This window comes from Petaurus breviceps, unplaced genomic scaffold (assembly GCF_028583685.1).
Source record: "Petaurus breviceps papuanus isolate PSGF00001 unplaced genomic scaffold, PetGlider_PUasm1.0 90594, whole genome shotgun sequence".
NCBI classification, from domain to species: Eukaryota; Metazoa; Chordata; class Mammalia; order Diprotodontia; family Petauridae; genus Petaurus; species Petaurus breviceps.
The window spans coordinates 2,095,122-2,111,652 of NW_027187281.1; positions in this window are offsets into that span (position 1 = coordinate 2,095,122).

Sequence of the window (16,531 nt, forward strand, 5' to 3'; positions counted from 1 at the left end):
CATGTAGCATTTTAGAGCAAAAAGAACCTTGGGAGGCAGGCCAACAAGAAGAACATTCCTTGGAATCAGAAGGCTTAAGTTTTGATTTTGAATGTGCTCTTGATAATACTATTTATAATAGTATTTAAGGTTTGCAAAGTAGCTTTCAAGTTATTGAATCTTAGAACAACCCTGTGAGGGAGGTCCCCGTTTTTTAAATGTAGGCAAACTGAGGCAGGCAGTGACTGGCCCAGACACAGTTGATATGTATCTGAAACAGGATTTTGAACTTCAGATCTTGATCCCTAGGTATTGGCTGAGTCTGCATCCACACAGCCCACTACTGTTTTTTTTTTTCAATATGGAGACTCCCATTAAAATACAATAATGGGACAAGACTATACAATTTGATGGAGAATATCTGACAGGTTCTTAGAGAATAGACTGTGTGGGATGGGTTTGGGTCCAGAACCATGCCCAGTCCCCAGGCACTTAACACAATATCGTGCACCCTCTTATTCCATGCTCTCACAGATCAAGTTTCAAGCCCCCTACAAAAAAATGCTTCTTTTTCCTTCAGGGGTCCTATACCCCTGGCTTCCAACCCCCAATTATTTATCCTCCCTCTCAAATCCAAGCACACCGTTATACACTCAGACCTGATTCATAGTCATGCAATGTATTTTCTCCTTCTGTGACTAAATGCCACACGTCTGTCACTTGTCATTTCCCCAGATGGTAATAATCTGAGTTTGTCTCAGCTGTGACTATGTGTGACTGACAATTAGGAGATCATTGGTAACTGGAGACAGCGGTTTCAGTTGAGTGATGTGTTAGGGAATCTCTTTTTCCATTTAAATTTTGAGGGGAATCCCCTGCCACCACACCCTTCCCTCCTTAGACACAAATCACACGTGGTGCCTAAGAGGACTGTTGAATGATGTTCTATCAGTGGTTGCACCTTTCAAGTATGACCATAACATACAAAGAGAAGATTTGTTGGAAGAAAGCCTAGGATTAGCAGTGGGAGATCTGGCCCCTTGTATTTGTGATTGAGCATATTATCAGTACAGTCTGGGGTATATGGAGAGCAGAGCATGGATGGGATAGAGTTTTCATCAGTTTGGAGAGTTAACATTGCTGTCACTGATTGAGCATTATCAGGCAAGTGTATTAGGATGAGTCACGAGTCATGAGATAATGGACGAGTGACTCAGTGAGAGTGATTTCTAGGCATATCCAGATAGGGATGCTCAGTAGTTTTGAAGTGGGTATGGGTTCAGATTCCTAAAGAATTGAATCTAGGAGTGGCTAGGTGGTACAGTGAATACAGCACTGGCCTTGGAGTCAGGAGGACCTGAGTTCAAATCCAGACTCAGATACTTAACACTTATTAGCCATGTGACCTTGGGCAAGTCACTTAACCCCAATTGCCCTGCCTTCCCCCTCCAAAAAGCAAAAAAAAAAAAAAAGAATTGAATCTAGAGTGAGCCTTTTTTGTGACCTTTTGGATCACATGTGGACATCATGTTGGATGCTGGTATGTTCTTTTTTAGCCTTGAATCTGGGTTTCAGTGCCCTCTCATACCCAACATCATCTTTTGGGGAGCAATGAGGAAACAGTCCTGACATTTTCTATGCCTGAGTGGTATGGTGAACCCCTAATAGTCTCCACATCTGGAGGAAACAACAGACCTGGATCTTGGAAAGTGAGTGTGTATGTACGTATGTATTGGTTTTCTCTGAGGCTGTATGAATAGCCAAAGAACAGAGTAGATTAAAGCAGGTTCAAAGTCTGTTCTAATACAATTAAAATTCTATATAATAATACATTCTAGTAGAAGATTTATGGTTGACTTTTTTCACTCCAGTATTAGAAATGTGTTTTATTTAAGTCAGGGTTTAATTTGAAGGTCTATTATTTTTTTTTTCAAACTGCAGAATTACATTTTGAAAACTAGTGCTCCAGAAATCTTTATGCCACTGAATTATTTGGAAAATAATAATATTTAAAGTCCACAAGACTTTTAAATTTTATTCAGTCACAGTTGCCTGGAGATTTCTTTAAAAAATTCAGCTTCTGTCCTAGGTAATTACCTGAATAACTACGTCAGTTCTCTGCTTCTTCTGTACTGTTTAAACCTAACAGTGAGAGCCAAACAAAAAGTTACTGTCCTAGGGTAAAAATAGGATTAATGTTGCTAGTTCAAATAAATGGAGTAATTTAATCTTTATAAATGACTATTATGTTATTAAAGTTGGTTACTTCATGTCATAAGATAATATATGGCTCTACTATTATTTCATATTTGCCCTAAAATTTGAAGAATAAAAATTCTTAAAGGATGATCAAAACTGTAAATACTTCCCAAGGAGCTCCTGCCATTACAGGGAGACCTAAAAAGGAAAGGTTTCTTCTCTGGTGGTTTATATTTATTATGCAATTAATAAACAGACTCAAAATTTAAGCTTAAAACTTTTGAGGAAAGACAACACAATAGCATGTTAATTTTTGCACAATTTGGAAGTCAGAGCAGTTGATTTGTGAGACAGGGAAGGCAGAAGTTGTTGCCAGTAGTTTTTAACAAAGACAGCAGTGTCTCCCTCTATGCTGAAGATGCCTGTAGACAAGAAACAAAAGAAGCCTAGGAAGAATTTCTGGGCAGTTTTCTAGATTGGCCCATCATGCGGTGGTGGTACTCCTGTGGTTTTGGGGGAGAGAGGAAGAACAAGAGAATGGGACCTCTGTGACTTGGCATTGGAGCCTCAGGGGCCTAGTCATCTGAGTGCCTTTCCCTGTGGGCTTTGTTCCCCTGTGGCGGGTGCATCTGTAAGAACAGTTTTGTGTGGCAAGCTATGTGATAAAGTTGTTTGAGATCTTAGGCCCTTTAAAGAACCATTTCATGATGTCACTGTGTCTTAAAGTCAGTGACATCTGCATTTATAACTGTCCTCCTTCGCTCTTTGTTCTCATTCAGATGCCTTTGTCAGAGGTCATGGGATCCTGAATGTAATACGTCCACTATGGACTCCAGCTCTCTCCCCATCTCAGAGTTCTAGAAAGTCCTGATAGAAGTAATACATAGGCTAAATGAACAGCTACAGGAATTGCATGGAAGGGTCACTCATACTGTGGTAAAACAGGAGAAGCAGGTGACCATGGTGCCTTCACAGGTGCCCTTTGATGAGGGAGTGCTTCAAATGCCCAAGGCTGCCATCATTTTCCTTGTCCTCATTCCAGGGAGCTTCGTAGGGCAGTATCACCCAGTGTGGCTTCAGCACACCTGCCTTGCAAGCATGGACTTTGCCATGGGCATATTGAGGACAACTTCCCTAGATTGGGCACTTCTGATGGAGAAGGGGAGTGTGGTGGCGTTTCTAGCACAACTTCTAGCCACTGGAAAATACCAACATCACAAACAAGTTGTGACTATTTCCATGATGGGTCTCTGTCATTGGAAGGTGGGCTTTGTCATGCGCTAGGCCTCTTCAAGAAAGCAGATCACAATCCATTCCTACTTACCTATCCTATGGGATTTTCATTCATGTCTGCCCGTGAATTTGTGGGATCAAGGTGGGAGACTCCTAAGGGTCCTTGGCTTTGCATGAATACAAGTAGAGCATTAAAGCTATCCATATTGAATTAATATCACCCCCACTAGGAGTATGATGAGGCAGGCTCTCTCCCCTACCTTGTGCAGAAAGGGAAGCAGGGAGGACAGGCCTTAGAAAGAGGATACTCTTACTACAATCAGAATGACTGAAGAGTTGATCTCTGTAGTATTTTGTTGTTGCACTAGTCTGCTATTTCCTTCTCTAGTCCATTTTACAGATGTGGAAACTGAGACAAAGACGGTTAAGTGATTCACGTGGGATCACAAAGCCAGTAAGTATCTGAGGCCAGATTTGAACTCAGGAAGATGAGTCTTCCAGATTCCAAGTCCAGTTCTCTATCCACTGCACCACCTAGCTGCCCAGTGTATTAAGTAGATAGCCTTAAAAGTCAACTGGTCCAATCCTACCTGAAACTTTATAAGAAATATAACATTTCTAAACTATTTCTGAAGTTTTTAAATGATGGCATCAGGAAAATGAAAGCCTGTTGTTTTTTTTTTAAGTTTCTGGATTAGTTAATTTTAGAACAAACATTTTTAGCAAATCTTTGACTCTAGAAAAAATACATAGTATAAGCAGCAAGCCATATTCTCCAAGAAGCCAGGCATGTTCAGGCAAAGAAGACAGTTCCTAATTTGAAGAAATGTCCAGATTGCTTCATAACTCAGATAAGCCATTGCCACTGGTGAACCTAAAAAGTTATGGCCTCCAGGTATCTGGAAATATTTTCTGCCTTTTACCATCATGTGAAGACTCTTCTCCCCCATTGCAATATCAGGAATGATTATTAAAACCAAATTGTTTTTATGATGAATAAGTTGTCCACTGTCTTTTTCTTTTCTTTTGTGTGTGTTATGTGTGTGCGCATACATGTGCCTCCAATATGTACAGATTCCTGAGCCAATAAAAACTTGCAAAGTGAGAGTTCTCTTGGCTAAATTTACTTGTCGCGTGAAAGAACTTTTCCAGACAAAATAATCCCAATAAAAGTCTTGACCATAAATGCCAGGTTGATTCCTCCTCTGAGGAATCATACTGCCTTCAGCCTGTCAACATGTTATATATCCAGCACTCCTTTCAAAAGGACTGACAGGACTTCCCAACATATCACTAAACATAAGGTTAGATTCACCCAGGTTTGACAGCGTTCACACTCTGTGGCAGAGTCCAAACCAAGGTGGATCTGAATCAGCTGAATGGGAGAGTGAAGCCTAATGAGAATTAAGTCAAGCCCATTTGATTGATATACATTACTTCTTTTTGGCAAAGGATGTGGCATTTCTCCATCTCCATGAGAGTAACAGTTCTGTTGTTAGGTATCTTTTTTTTTTTTTTAAAGCAATTGGGGTTAACTTGCCCAAGGTTACACGGCCAGTTTTTGTGTGTGGGTGTTAAGTATCTGAGGCTGGAACCGATCCCAGGTCCTCCTGACTCTGGTCCAGGGCTGGCGCTCTTACTCACTGCGCCACCTAGCCACCCCTAGGTATCATTTTTTAAGGGCTCCAGCATCAAGAATACCCCTGGCCATTTCTCATTTATGCATGATAATGGAAACTGGGATAGTGAGACTATAGTAGTTGAAATTCAGAGAAAACATTAAACCTTATTTTGCACAACAGCACCTCCTTTCCTTACCATTTGGCTAGAGTTGCTTACAAACACACTAATTTATTTTGTTAAAAGATTGAAATACCCTTGTTGGACCACCTCAATGTAGCAGCCAGAGCCTCCTTTCACAATGGCACCCCAGCACCCCAGAAAACTATCTGAAGTTCCAGGTACTTTGTGGATAAGCTCCATTCAAAACTAGTTTGAAAGCTTCTACTGATATGTTTACTTTTACCGAGCAAACCAGAGGATCCAATAATAAAAAAAGATATTTAATTAATCATCATAGCAAATAAAATAACAGTATACTCTATGCATAAATGGGGTACGTTCTCCTCCAGAGTACCACATCACCCATGAGGAGGACACAGCTTCGAAGGACTCATTATGAAATATGCTATCCACATAGAGAACTGACAGATTCAGAGTACAGTTTGCAGCATATTTTTTCTTTTCATTTTCTTGCTTTTAAAAAAAATGTGACAATGTAGAAATGTTTGGCATGTCTTCATATTTATAACCTGAAGAGAGGTAGAGTGATTTGGAATCACAACTTAAAAGATGGTATAAGTAAAAAAAAAAAAAACCTGAGACCCAGAGTTACTTACCCAGGATCACGTAACTAGAAAGTGTTAGAACCTAGACTCAAACCCTTTTTCTGATTAGTGAGAACAATATCCCTTTAAAGACTCAATCAAGCATGGCAGATCACAGATTTGCTATGATAGTAATATGGGCTTTGGACAGGAAAAAAAAGGGGGGGCTGATTAGGTGAATTGTGGGTCTAGGGAATTTTTTTTTGAAGCAATTGAGGTTAAGTAACTTGCTGAAGGCTACACGGCCAGTTATTTCTGGGTGTGGAGCTGAGTATCTGAGCCCAGATTTGATCCCCAGGCCATCCCGACACTGGAGCCGGTACTCCTACTCGCTGACCCACCTGGCCGCCCCTAAGCAATTGGGGTTAAGTAACTTGCTCAAGGTTACACAGCCAGGTGTTTCTGGGTGGATGCTAAGTGTCTGAGCCCAGGATTTGATCTCCAGGTGATCCCGACACTGGAGCCAATGCTCTTACTCGCTGTGCTACATGGCCACCTGTAATGAGAATGTAAATTTTAAAGATCTTCCCTGCCCCTAGGCTAAAGTGCACCTGGAGACTGGGGTGGGAGGCTTGTTTTTCAGTTGATACTTTTTGATTGGCCAGTGGGTCCAAAAGGTTGTTACATTCTCTGAGCCAGGAGAAGGCTATATATAAGCCCTGATGTGTAGCTTTGTTTTGGGACTCACTTTGAGAAGTATTCTGTGATTTGATCTGAATTCTGGGAAGCCGTTGTTGAGAGTCCCCTGGCTTTGAAAAACCCAGAATGTGGAAACCCAGATGTTGACTGGGTATGGATGTAATGGTTGGACAGTTTGGAAATCTGTCTACTTGATGTTTCTGTCTTGATAATTATGCCTGTATACTTTGAGGTTCAGGGTGCTGACCTGTTCCCCTGAACAAGGTAAACGATATATGTCTGACTGATTAAAGTAAGCTTGTTAACCCATTTTGAGTTGCTTTCCTTTAACAAAGCAGATCCAAGAACCTGTGGTAGCTGCAAACCCTGAGGATACTTGGGGTGCTTGCTGCTACACCACCCCTAGGGCATTTTCCCTAGAAAGCAAACACAAATTTGATTTCAAATCCCTATGTGCTACATAACTCACAACTGATTTATTTCCTAATTTTTTTAAGGGGACTAAACCAAAGATATGTAAGTAGACAACTGAGAATATGTGGACAGCATATGGACTCAGACACTGTAGGCCACTTGCCTTAGCTCACTTGCCAAGATTTTTTTTTAAATCCTTGGTATGAAACTGGAAGGATATAGGGAAGCACAATGGTATTATGGGAAAAACTGACTTGGAGGTTAGAAAAGCCTGGGTTCAAGTCCAGACTTTTCCAATTCGCTAGCCCCTTACCTTCTCCAGGCCTCTGTCTCTTCATCTATAAATAGGAATAATAATCTCTGCATTGACCCCCTCACAGGGTTGTGAAGAAAGCTCTTTGAAAACTGCTTGGTGTGACATTAAGGGGAGCTGCTATTTGTAGAGGCCTGTGTGTATATGCAGGCACACATTCATGTATAAACATTTATGCACATACACACATACACATGGACGCACATACACAAATAGCATGTCACCTGGTAGAATGTAAACTCCTTACAAGTAGGGATTGTGTGATTGTTTCATTCTTTATATCTGTATCCCAATACCTCACACAGTGCCAGGCATATTGTCATTTTAATCGTGACTGACTCTTCCTGACTCCATTTGGGATTTTCTTGGCAAAGATGTTGCAATAGTTTGCCATTTCCTTCCACAGCTCATTTTACACATGAGGAAACTGAGGTAAATAGGGTTAAGTGATTTTCGCAGGGTCACACAGCTAGTCTGAGGCCAAATTTGAATTCAGGAAAATGTATCTTCCTTGACTCCAGCACTCTATCCATAGCACCCCCTAGCTGCCCCCTGGCACATTGCATAGTGATACTACTTAAATGCCAATCAACAGACTGATAGGTTGATTTTCTTTGCCTGTATTTCTCTGTGTGAGATGGCCTAGTCTAGTCTCCAGGGAAATAGGAAAGGCCAAAATAAGGGGAAAAGCAATTGGAGAAGAGCATGGTGGTTTTGTGGTATTATTTGTGATTTTTCTCTGGGAAAGGAATCTGAGTAGAGGCCATGGAATCATTACACAGCTATGCCAACTAGGCCAATGTACAGTGTCAGTGTGCAGGTAATAAAGCAGATGGACAATACTGAGGATGATCACTGTTAACACTATTTTTACTTTATTGAGTTTCAAACCCTTTAACTGTTATTAAAACAATAAATCTTTTTGGTACATTTTTTTCAAGGTAAACAAAGGGAAGCCACAATGTACACTGATAGCCCAGAGGTTTCAGGAGCACCAGGAAATGGAATGCATCAACCTATGACTGCAGACAGAGATTTCACTTCTATTAAATGGATGTCAGTGCAGGCCAACCAGTGGTAGCCAGGGTGAAAGCACCCTTAGACATCTTTCTTTTATTCCCTTAAGGGGGAAAACATGCTCTCTCTCTCTGTCTCTGTCTCTCTGTCTCTCCCTCCCTATCCCCCCGTCTCTCACTCTGTCTCTTTCTCTGTCTCTGTCTCCCCCTCTCTGCCTCCTATCTTCCTTCCCCCTCTCCCTCCTTCTATTCCCCCGCCCCCTTTTTCCTTCTCTTCCACTCCCTCCTTCCCTCACCCCACCTCCCTCTCGCCCTTATGAGGCAGCATGGCATAGTGGGTAGAGAACTAGCCTCAGTCCTTGTGGCCTAGACTGACCACAGTATTTGTTAGGGATTTAATGCTTCTATTTGACCATAAGTTCAAGCCTTTGTACACAGTAAGTGTGTCTAATTCAATCCAATTACTTGAAACAGAAATTGTCCCCAGCCTGGGTTATCAGACAGATTGTTTCATATGTGTATATAAGCATGTGCACACATGCCCAAATTATGTATACACATACGTATATGCAGATATTTGGTATACAGAAGAAAACAAAAAAAAGTTTAGGAGGCGAGATGAAAATTTTGTTAGATCTATCCCTTAAGGGAGCATAGGATAGTGACCGGCTGGACCTGTTTGTTACTTTACTAGTATAAAGAGATCCCTGGTGAAGAAACTTTCTCTACCAAATGCATGTGAACACTTCTTTCTTAGAGAGTTGCCCAAAGCACTAAAACATTGAGTGACTTTATAATCACACAACCAGAGGCAGAGGAAGGACTGGAACTTGGAACCCAGGCTGTGCTGTCTCCAAGGTTACTTCTCTACCTACTATGCCATGCTGCCTCATAAGGGTGACAGGGGTGAGGAGGGGGGGCAGAAGGGGAAGGAGAAGAGGAGGGAAAAAGGGGGGAGAGAGAGAGAGAGAGAGAGAGAGAGAGAGAGAGAGAGAGAGAGAGAGAGAGAGAGAGAGAGAGAGAGAGAGAACATGTTTTTCTCCCCTAAGGGAGTAAAAGAAAGATGTCTAACTTACAGAGATGTGAGTACAGTATAATTACAGACTAAACCTGACTGAACAACTCAGAGACAGAAAGTGCTTCCAAGTAACTTACACTAAAAAAAAAGAATGAGTAAAAAGGGTTTGCAGTGGGAGTGGGGACAAGGACTTGAGGTGCATGATAAAAGCCTTGTGTTCTCAATTTGTGCCAAACACTTTTCCATCTGAATTGGGAGACTCATCAAGGACTGGCTCTTTCAGTGCTGAGAAGTTCAGAACAGAGAACAGTTATTTTGAGATGTGCAGCCTGATTAGGACTGGGTGAAGGAGAGCTGGGCTTTACTTTCTCACTTCTCACAGTCCAAGTATTTCAACATGTCATTAAATGCTGAAAGTGGGAAAAGTCCTACAATGAACAAAAGGGGCCATGATTCTGTGTCATCATGGCCCCCTTTGTGTGACTTAAAAAGACTTTCTTGGAATTAGAAAAAGGAAAGGGAAGAAACAAAATGATTGACCCATTGGTGCTGATGACCCAAGGCCAGCAAGCCTGGGAGCTTCAAGGAGACAGATCTGGCCTTAGAATAATTTAGGATCCAAGAACTAGAGCTGGGAAGGACCTTGCAGGTCATCCAGTCTGCTCCCATATTACAGATGAGAGAACTGAGGCCCACCCAGGGAAATTAAGTAACTAAGTTGAGGCAGTCAGTTTCAGAGATAGGATTTGAACTCTGGTCCTGCAGAGTCACAGCTCAGGTGTTTTGTCTCCAAGTCCAGCATCCTTTCCATTGTTCCATGAAACCTCTTTACAACCAGAGTTGTTCAAGAATAGAATGGATTTCCTTGACTTGCAATGGTTTCTCTGTCACTGGAGGTGTTCCAGTGGAGACTACATATCAGCTTATTGGTGACATTTTAGGGTGGGGAGCCATGTCTTAGGTCTAGGTTGGCCTAGATGAGTTCTGAACAGCCCTTCAAACTCTGAAGTTCTTAGTTACATATTTTCCTTATTTTCTTCTTCCTGGGTGAAAATTATATTGTGTGGGACATCAAGATCAGTTCCATTCAATTAAAATAAGCATTAATTAAGTACCTACTATTTGTACAGCCATGTTAAGTGTGGAAGGGAATGAAAGAAAGTACTTCAGGGGCAGCTAACAGGTGGTGCAGTAAATAGAGCACCAGGTCCGAAGTCATGAGGATCTGAGTTCAAATCCGGCCTCAGACACTTAACACTTACTAGCTGTGTGACCTTGGGCAAGTCATTTAACCCCAATTGCCTTGCCTTTTCTTCTCAAAAACAAAACAAGAAAGTACTCCAGTTTGACAGTTTCTCTTTACCAGGATCTCACTCTCTTACCCTGCTCTGGATATCAAAACCCACAGGCTAACTTGTGAATAGAATAGCATTAGTTACATGGACTGATTGGGTCATACATGGCACCATCACAGAAATGGATGTAAATCCCATCATTGATTTTTTTTTAAAGAGTAAAGCAGCATTTGTTTAGCAACTGAATCAAAATTGATTACATAACAGGAAAAAAATTGGTTTTTTTTTTTAACCCAACAATAGTATAGCACAAACTCCCAAGTCCCCAAAGACCAAGTTAAACAACTTGGCAGTCATTAGAGTACATTTTAAGTCACTTGATGCTCACGTCACTGAAGCATCAGAATCATGCAGACATCTTTGAGGCAGCTTAGGTGACTGGCTGCCTATGCACCAGGCCTGCAGTCATGAAGAACTGAGTTCAAATCTGTCCTCAGACACTTACTAGTTATATGACCCTGGGAAAGTCACTTAACCTCTGCCTGCCTCAGTTTCCTCATCTGTAAAATGAAGATAATAAAATCACCTACCTCCCAAGAAAACTTTGAGGATCAAGAGAGATAATAATTGTAAAGCATTTAACAGCATCTGGCACATAAGCACTATATAAATGTTCATCATTATTATCTTAGAATCAAGGTAAATAAGCTAATCTTTTACCATAAGGTACTTACATTTTTAAGTGGGTTTTTGAAAAATATTATCTCAATTATATCACAATATAGAGAGGCACACTGGTATAGTAGGTAGACTTGGTCAGGAAGGGTTGGACTCAATGATTTCTTTCTGCCTCTAGAATATAACGTAAACACTTTCGTTTGACATTTAAAGTCCTTTATGCTCTGACTCCAGCATGGTAGTATGGAAAGAACACTGTCTCCAGAATCCAAGGATCTGTGTCCCATTCCCAACTCTGATAACTTATTATTGGCACGATCCTAGACAAGGCCCTTACCCTTCCTGCATCTCAGTTTTCTTATTCATAACATAAAGGGTGGTGGGATTGGATTATATTAATCAAAGGTCCATTCTGTTTCTAAATCTGGGATCCTACTGTAGCAAGGAGACTGACCAATGGGAACCCAGTTCCCAGAGCATATACAATATGCTGTGCTTATTGTCAGCCCACCTGGAAAGAGCTGGGGAACCAGCCTTCAGAAAGGTGTAAGGATGTGCAGTGGAAGGTACTACCTAATTCAGAGCATCCTGACTGTTTTGGGTCTGCTTACTTCAGTGGTGAAGAGTGGCCTCTTGGGTTGGCTGCTGAGATGGGTGACAGACTTCCTTGAGGCAACTCACAACCTTCTTTTCTGCCTGGCTGGTTCCAGGGAGGAAGGCACACTACAATACTTTCGGTGTGAATATGGTCCTCTCTTTTCTGCCTCTTTGATTTGTTCTTTCCTGTCCTTAGTTAAAGAAGTATTAGACCAGGTTGAGTCCTTGAGCTTCAAAAGCTAGGAGATTCCTTCTCTAATGCCATTGGCTCAAATCCCCATTCTGGTGTGTTCTCGCCAATACCAATCGCTTGTTATAGTTAGTATCTTCCTTATATCATCAATACCCTCCGGTGGTTAATGACCCAGTATCATTTAAATTATTAAACATCAATTAGTTTAATTGATTAACATTAATTAACTTTTAGAAAGACACTTACCAAAAAATGTGAACTAAAGTTACAAAGTATTTCCCCCCAATAGCAGCTCTGCACAATCTAAGAATGAGGCTCCCATCCCCCTGTTACATTCTAATGATTATCATAAATATCATCAACAAAAAAACATCACTTGCCCATCTATAGATGTTTCTAGGAGACTATCTCCCAATCTTTGGTCCACAGAAAAGTTTTACAAGTTTACAAAATGTTTACTATAAAAAATATGTACTTGTAAATTGAATAAATACAAATTAAACCAACTTTGACTTCCCCTTCTCCTCCTTCCTATATCATATTCCTTCCATACTTGGAGGGCTGAGACATCACAAGGTGGCAAGGTCCATGGGAGAGACTTTAGGTACTGTACTACATTATAGTTTGGACTGAGAAACACTATTCTAAGAGATATAGAGAATGAGCTATACTTACATGTTCCTATTTATCAACAAGCTGACAATATAAGATAGCATCTATTTACTTACTAATGCAATGGAATTACATCATATTTGCATGTGGGAGAGAAAGAGATTGGGGGGAGGGAGGAAGAGAGAGGAGAGAAGAAGAAAGAAGAGAGTGGAGAGGAGAGAGAGGAGAAAGGGAGAGGAGAGGAAGAAGAGGAGGAGGAGAGAGAGAGACAGAGACAGAGAGAGACAGAGAGGAGGGGAGGAGACAGGAAGAAAGAAAAGAGAGCCAGAGCCAGAGAGAAACAGTTTACATAGGGATAGGATATGATTTCATTGGCATAGGAAACTCCCTCTAATCCATCTCTAAAGTGATGAGTTTTAGCTGCATAAAGCACCAGGCGTCTAAGTGAGTTGTCCACAGTCATGCCCCAGAATATGTCAGAGATGGCATTTGAATCCAGTACATAGAGAACAATGTAAATAGTGCAGGCAATTCCACAACCATCCCACACATGAGTGGAGGAAGTGTGAGATGAGAGACTTGAATCTGCTGCTCCCTCAGTCAGCCATGGTTCCCAGGGGTTCTTGTGGTGTAAGGATGTCATAACCACACACAGTGTGATTCTCCCATTTGGCATACTAAAAGTAAATCTATCAATTCTGCTTAGGCTAGTAAAGCTAATGAAAGGGATGACCTAGCATGGCCTTCCTAGTACTCTTTGTCATCCATGTTTCCTTTGACTTTCTTATGACTTTTCTTGCCTCATGAAGAGAGAAGGGAGAATCATATGGTGTCATATGTCTAATAAAGTCACATTTGGATGTATTCTTTCAAGAATGTTTCTCTCTTAAACATAGCTAAGTCTTTACCTATTTTTGTTTTCTTCTGTTTGTGTAAGGGTTTCTACTTGGTTCCTGCCTTCATCCTGATTGTTAATTTAACTGGGTACAGTAAAAAATAAAATTTGCATTTAGCTATTTCCATAGCAACCATTTCAGGTCCATCTGCTCTCTGATATATACCACCTTCTTTTAAAGGGACCTTTCACCAGGGATTTGAACACTTTTCCAGGGCTAACTCTTTAAAGATACTGTAACTGTACTTAAATTTTTAAATTTTTTATTGAATTTTATTTTATTATTTTTAAAATTTTATTTATTTAAATCTTATTTTTAGTTCCAAATTTTCTCCCTCTAACATCCCCTTCTCTCCTTTCACCTTGAGCAAGCAAGAAAAACAAAAATCCTGTTACAAACATGTATAGTTAAGCAAAACAAATTCCCACATCGACAGTGTCCAAAAAAAAAATTACTTCTATCAGAATTTGGGCAACATGTTTCATCTTGAGTCCTGTAGAATGATGATTGGTCGTTGTGTTGATCAATAGTCCTAAATCTTTCAAAATTGTCTTTACAATGTTATATTGTATATAAATATTGTAATATTATACATTAAATATAATATATAAAAATGTAATATGTAAATACAATATGATTGTATTTACAATTTTATTGTTATCACAAGATTGTTCTGGCTCTGTTCCCTTCACTCTGAATCAGGTCATATAGGTCTTCCTAGGTTTCTCTGAATTATTACCTTCATTATTTCTTACAGTATAGTAGTATATATATATCAAAATCATACCCTTACCTGTGGGTGGTCTGCCCAAGAAAATATAAATTTTGATCACTGAAATCTTGCAAGATACCTTGGTGTTTTCAGGCTAGATTTCTTTTTTGAGGACCATGGCTTAAGCTTAGATCACTGTGGCTCTCACGGCATCTGGGGCCATCTCTAGTCATCCTGATCTATGTCTTGCCTCTGGATCCAGAGGGCTCTGGAAGAGAGAGTGAAGCTGGTGACCTTGTACAGCCCTGCCTCACTGAAATCCAATTCACTTGCAAGTCATGATGTCACCTTCCTGATGTCATTGGTCCTCTTCCACAACAAAGGGAAAAACAACAATAATAACAAACAACATCACATTCGTATACTAGAACTTATTTAACCATTCCCCAATCTACAGGTACCTGATTAATTTCCATTTCTTTGGCCCCATAAAAAGAGCTGCCATAAATATGTTGGTACCTGTGGGTCTTTGTCTTCCTTTGCTCTCTTTGGGAGTATAGACCTAATGGTGTATCACTGGGTCATAAGGTATGCATAATTTAATAGCTTTTTGGGCATAGTTATAAATTACTTTCCAGAATGGCTAGACTCATTAACAATTCCAATAATGGTGCAATAATGTATCTATTTTTCACAGCCCATCCAGGATTCACCAGTTTTATTTTTTTGTCATCTTTGCCAATCCAGTAGTTGTGAGGTGAAAAATCTCAGAGTTCTTTTAAATTTGTCTTCTCTAATTATCAGTGATTTACAGGATTTTTTAAATGTGGCTATTGATAGCTTGGATTTCTTCCTCTGAAAACTGCCTCTGACTATGCATCAATTAGGGAATGACTCTTATTCTTATAAATTTTAATCAGTTCCATATATATCTTAAAATGAGACGTTTTTCAGAGAAACGCTGCAAAGATTTTTTCCTAACTTCCTACTTCTCTTCTTTTTAGCTGTATTGGTTTTGTTTGTGCAAAAACTTTTCAATTTTATGTTATTAAAACTGTCCATTTGTGTAAATAAAATTTGATCCTCTCTATGTCCTGTTCATTCATGAAATCTTCCCCTATCCTAGATCTAAAAGATAATTTTTTATTTGCTCCTCTAATTTGTTTATGATGTCATTCTTTATGTTTAAGTCATGTACCCATAAGGAATTTGTCTTGGTATATGCTTTGAAATATTGGTCTATACTTAGTTTCTGCAAGAATGTTTTCTAGTTTTCCTACCAGTTGAAGATTGAGTTCTTGCCCCAATAACAGGGATCTTTGGGCTTATCAAACACTAGGCTTCTCTATTTGCTACTTACCTAATCTGATGAACATCTCTATTTCTTTGCTGTTGTTGCTTAATTATTCAGTCCTGTCCATATCAAACTCTTCATGACCGTTGAAGAACCTTGTCAAAGATATTTGGGTGGTTTGCCATTTCCTTCTCCAGTGGATAAAGGCAAACAGAGATTAAGTGACTTGCCTAGGTTCACACAGCTAGTGAGTGTCTGAGATCAGATTTGGACTCAAATCTTCCTGACTCCAGGCCCAGCATTTTATCCACTGAGCCACCTACCTGCCTCTCTATTTCTTACCTGGTACCAAATTGTTTTGAAGGTTATAGCTTTATAGTACTGCCTGAGATCTCATTCTCCTAGGCCTCCTTGACATCTTGTTCCTATAAGTGAATTATTAATTTTTTTAAACTATGTGAAGTAATTCTTTGGTAGTTTGATTGCTATGGCATTGAACAAGCGAATTGATTTAGGTAGTATTGTCGTTTTTATTATATTGGCTCAGTTTACTCACAAGAAACTAATATGTCTCCAGTTACTTAGATCTGTCTTTATTTCTATGTAGAGTGTTTTGTGTGTAGCTTCTACGTGTCTTGGCAAGTAGACTCACAAGTATTTTATATTTCTGTAGTAATTTTAAATGGAATTTCTCTGTCTCTTCTTGCTGGATTTTATTAGCAATATACAGAAATGCAGATGATTTGTGTGGGTTTATTTTATATCCTGTAACTTTGCTGAAGTTGTTTATTGTTTCAATGTGGTTTTAGCTGATTCTCTGGGCATTCTCTAAGTAAAATGTGTTATCTGCAAAAACTGATAATTTTGTTTCTTTTCCCCGATGCTTGTTCCCTCAACTTCTTGTTCTTGTCTTATTGCTACAATGAGTATTTCTAGCCCTGAAATAATAATGATGATAATGAACATCCTTTCTTATTGGAAAAGCCTCTAGCTCATTCCCATTATAGATGATGCTGACTCCTGGTTTTAGGTAGATATTACTTATAATATTTGAGA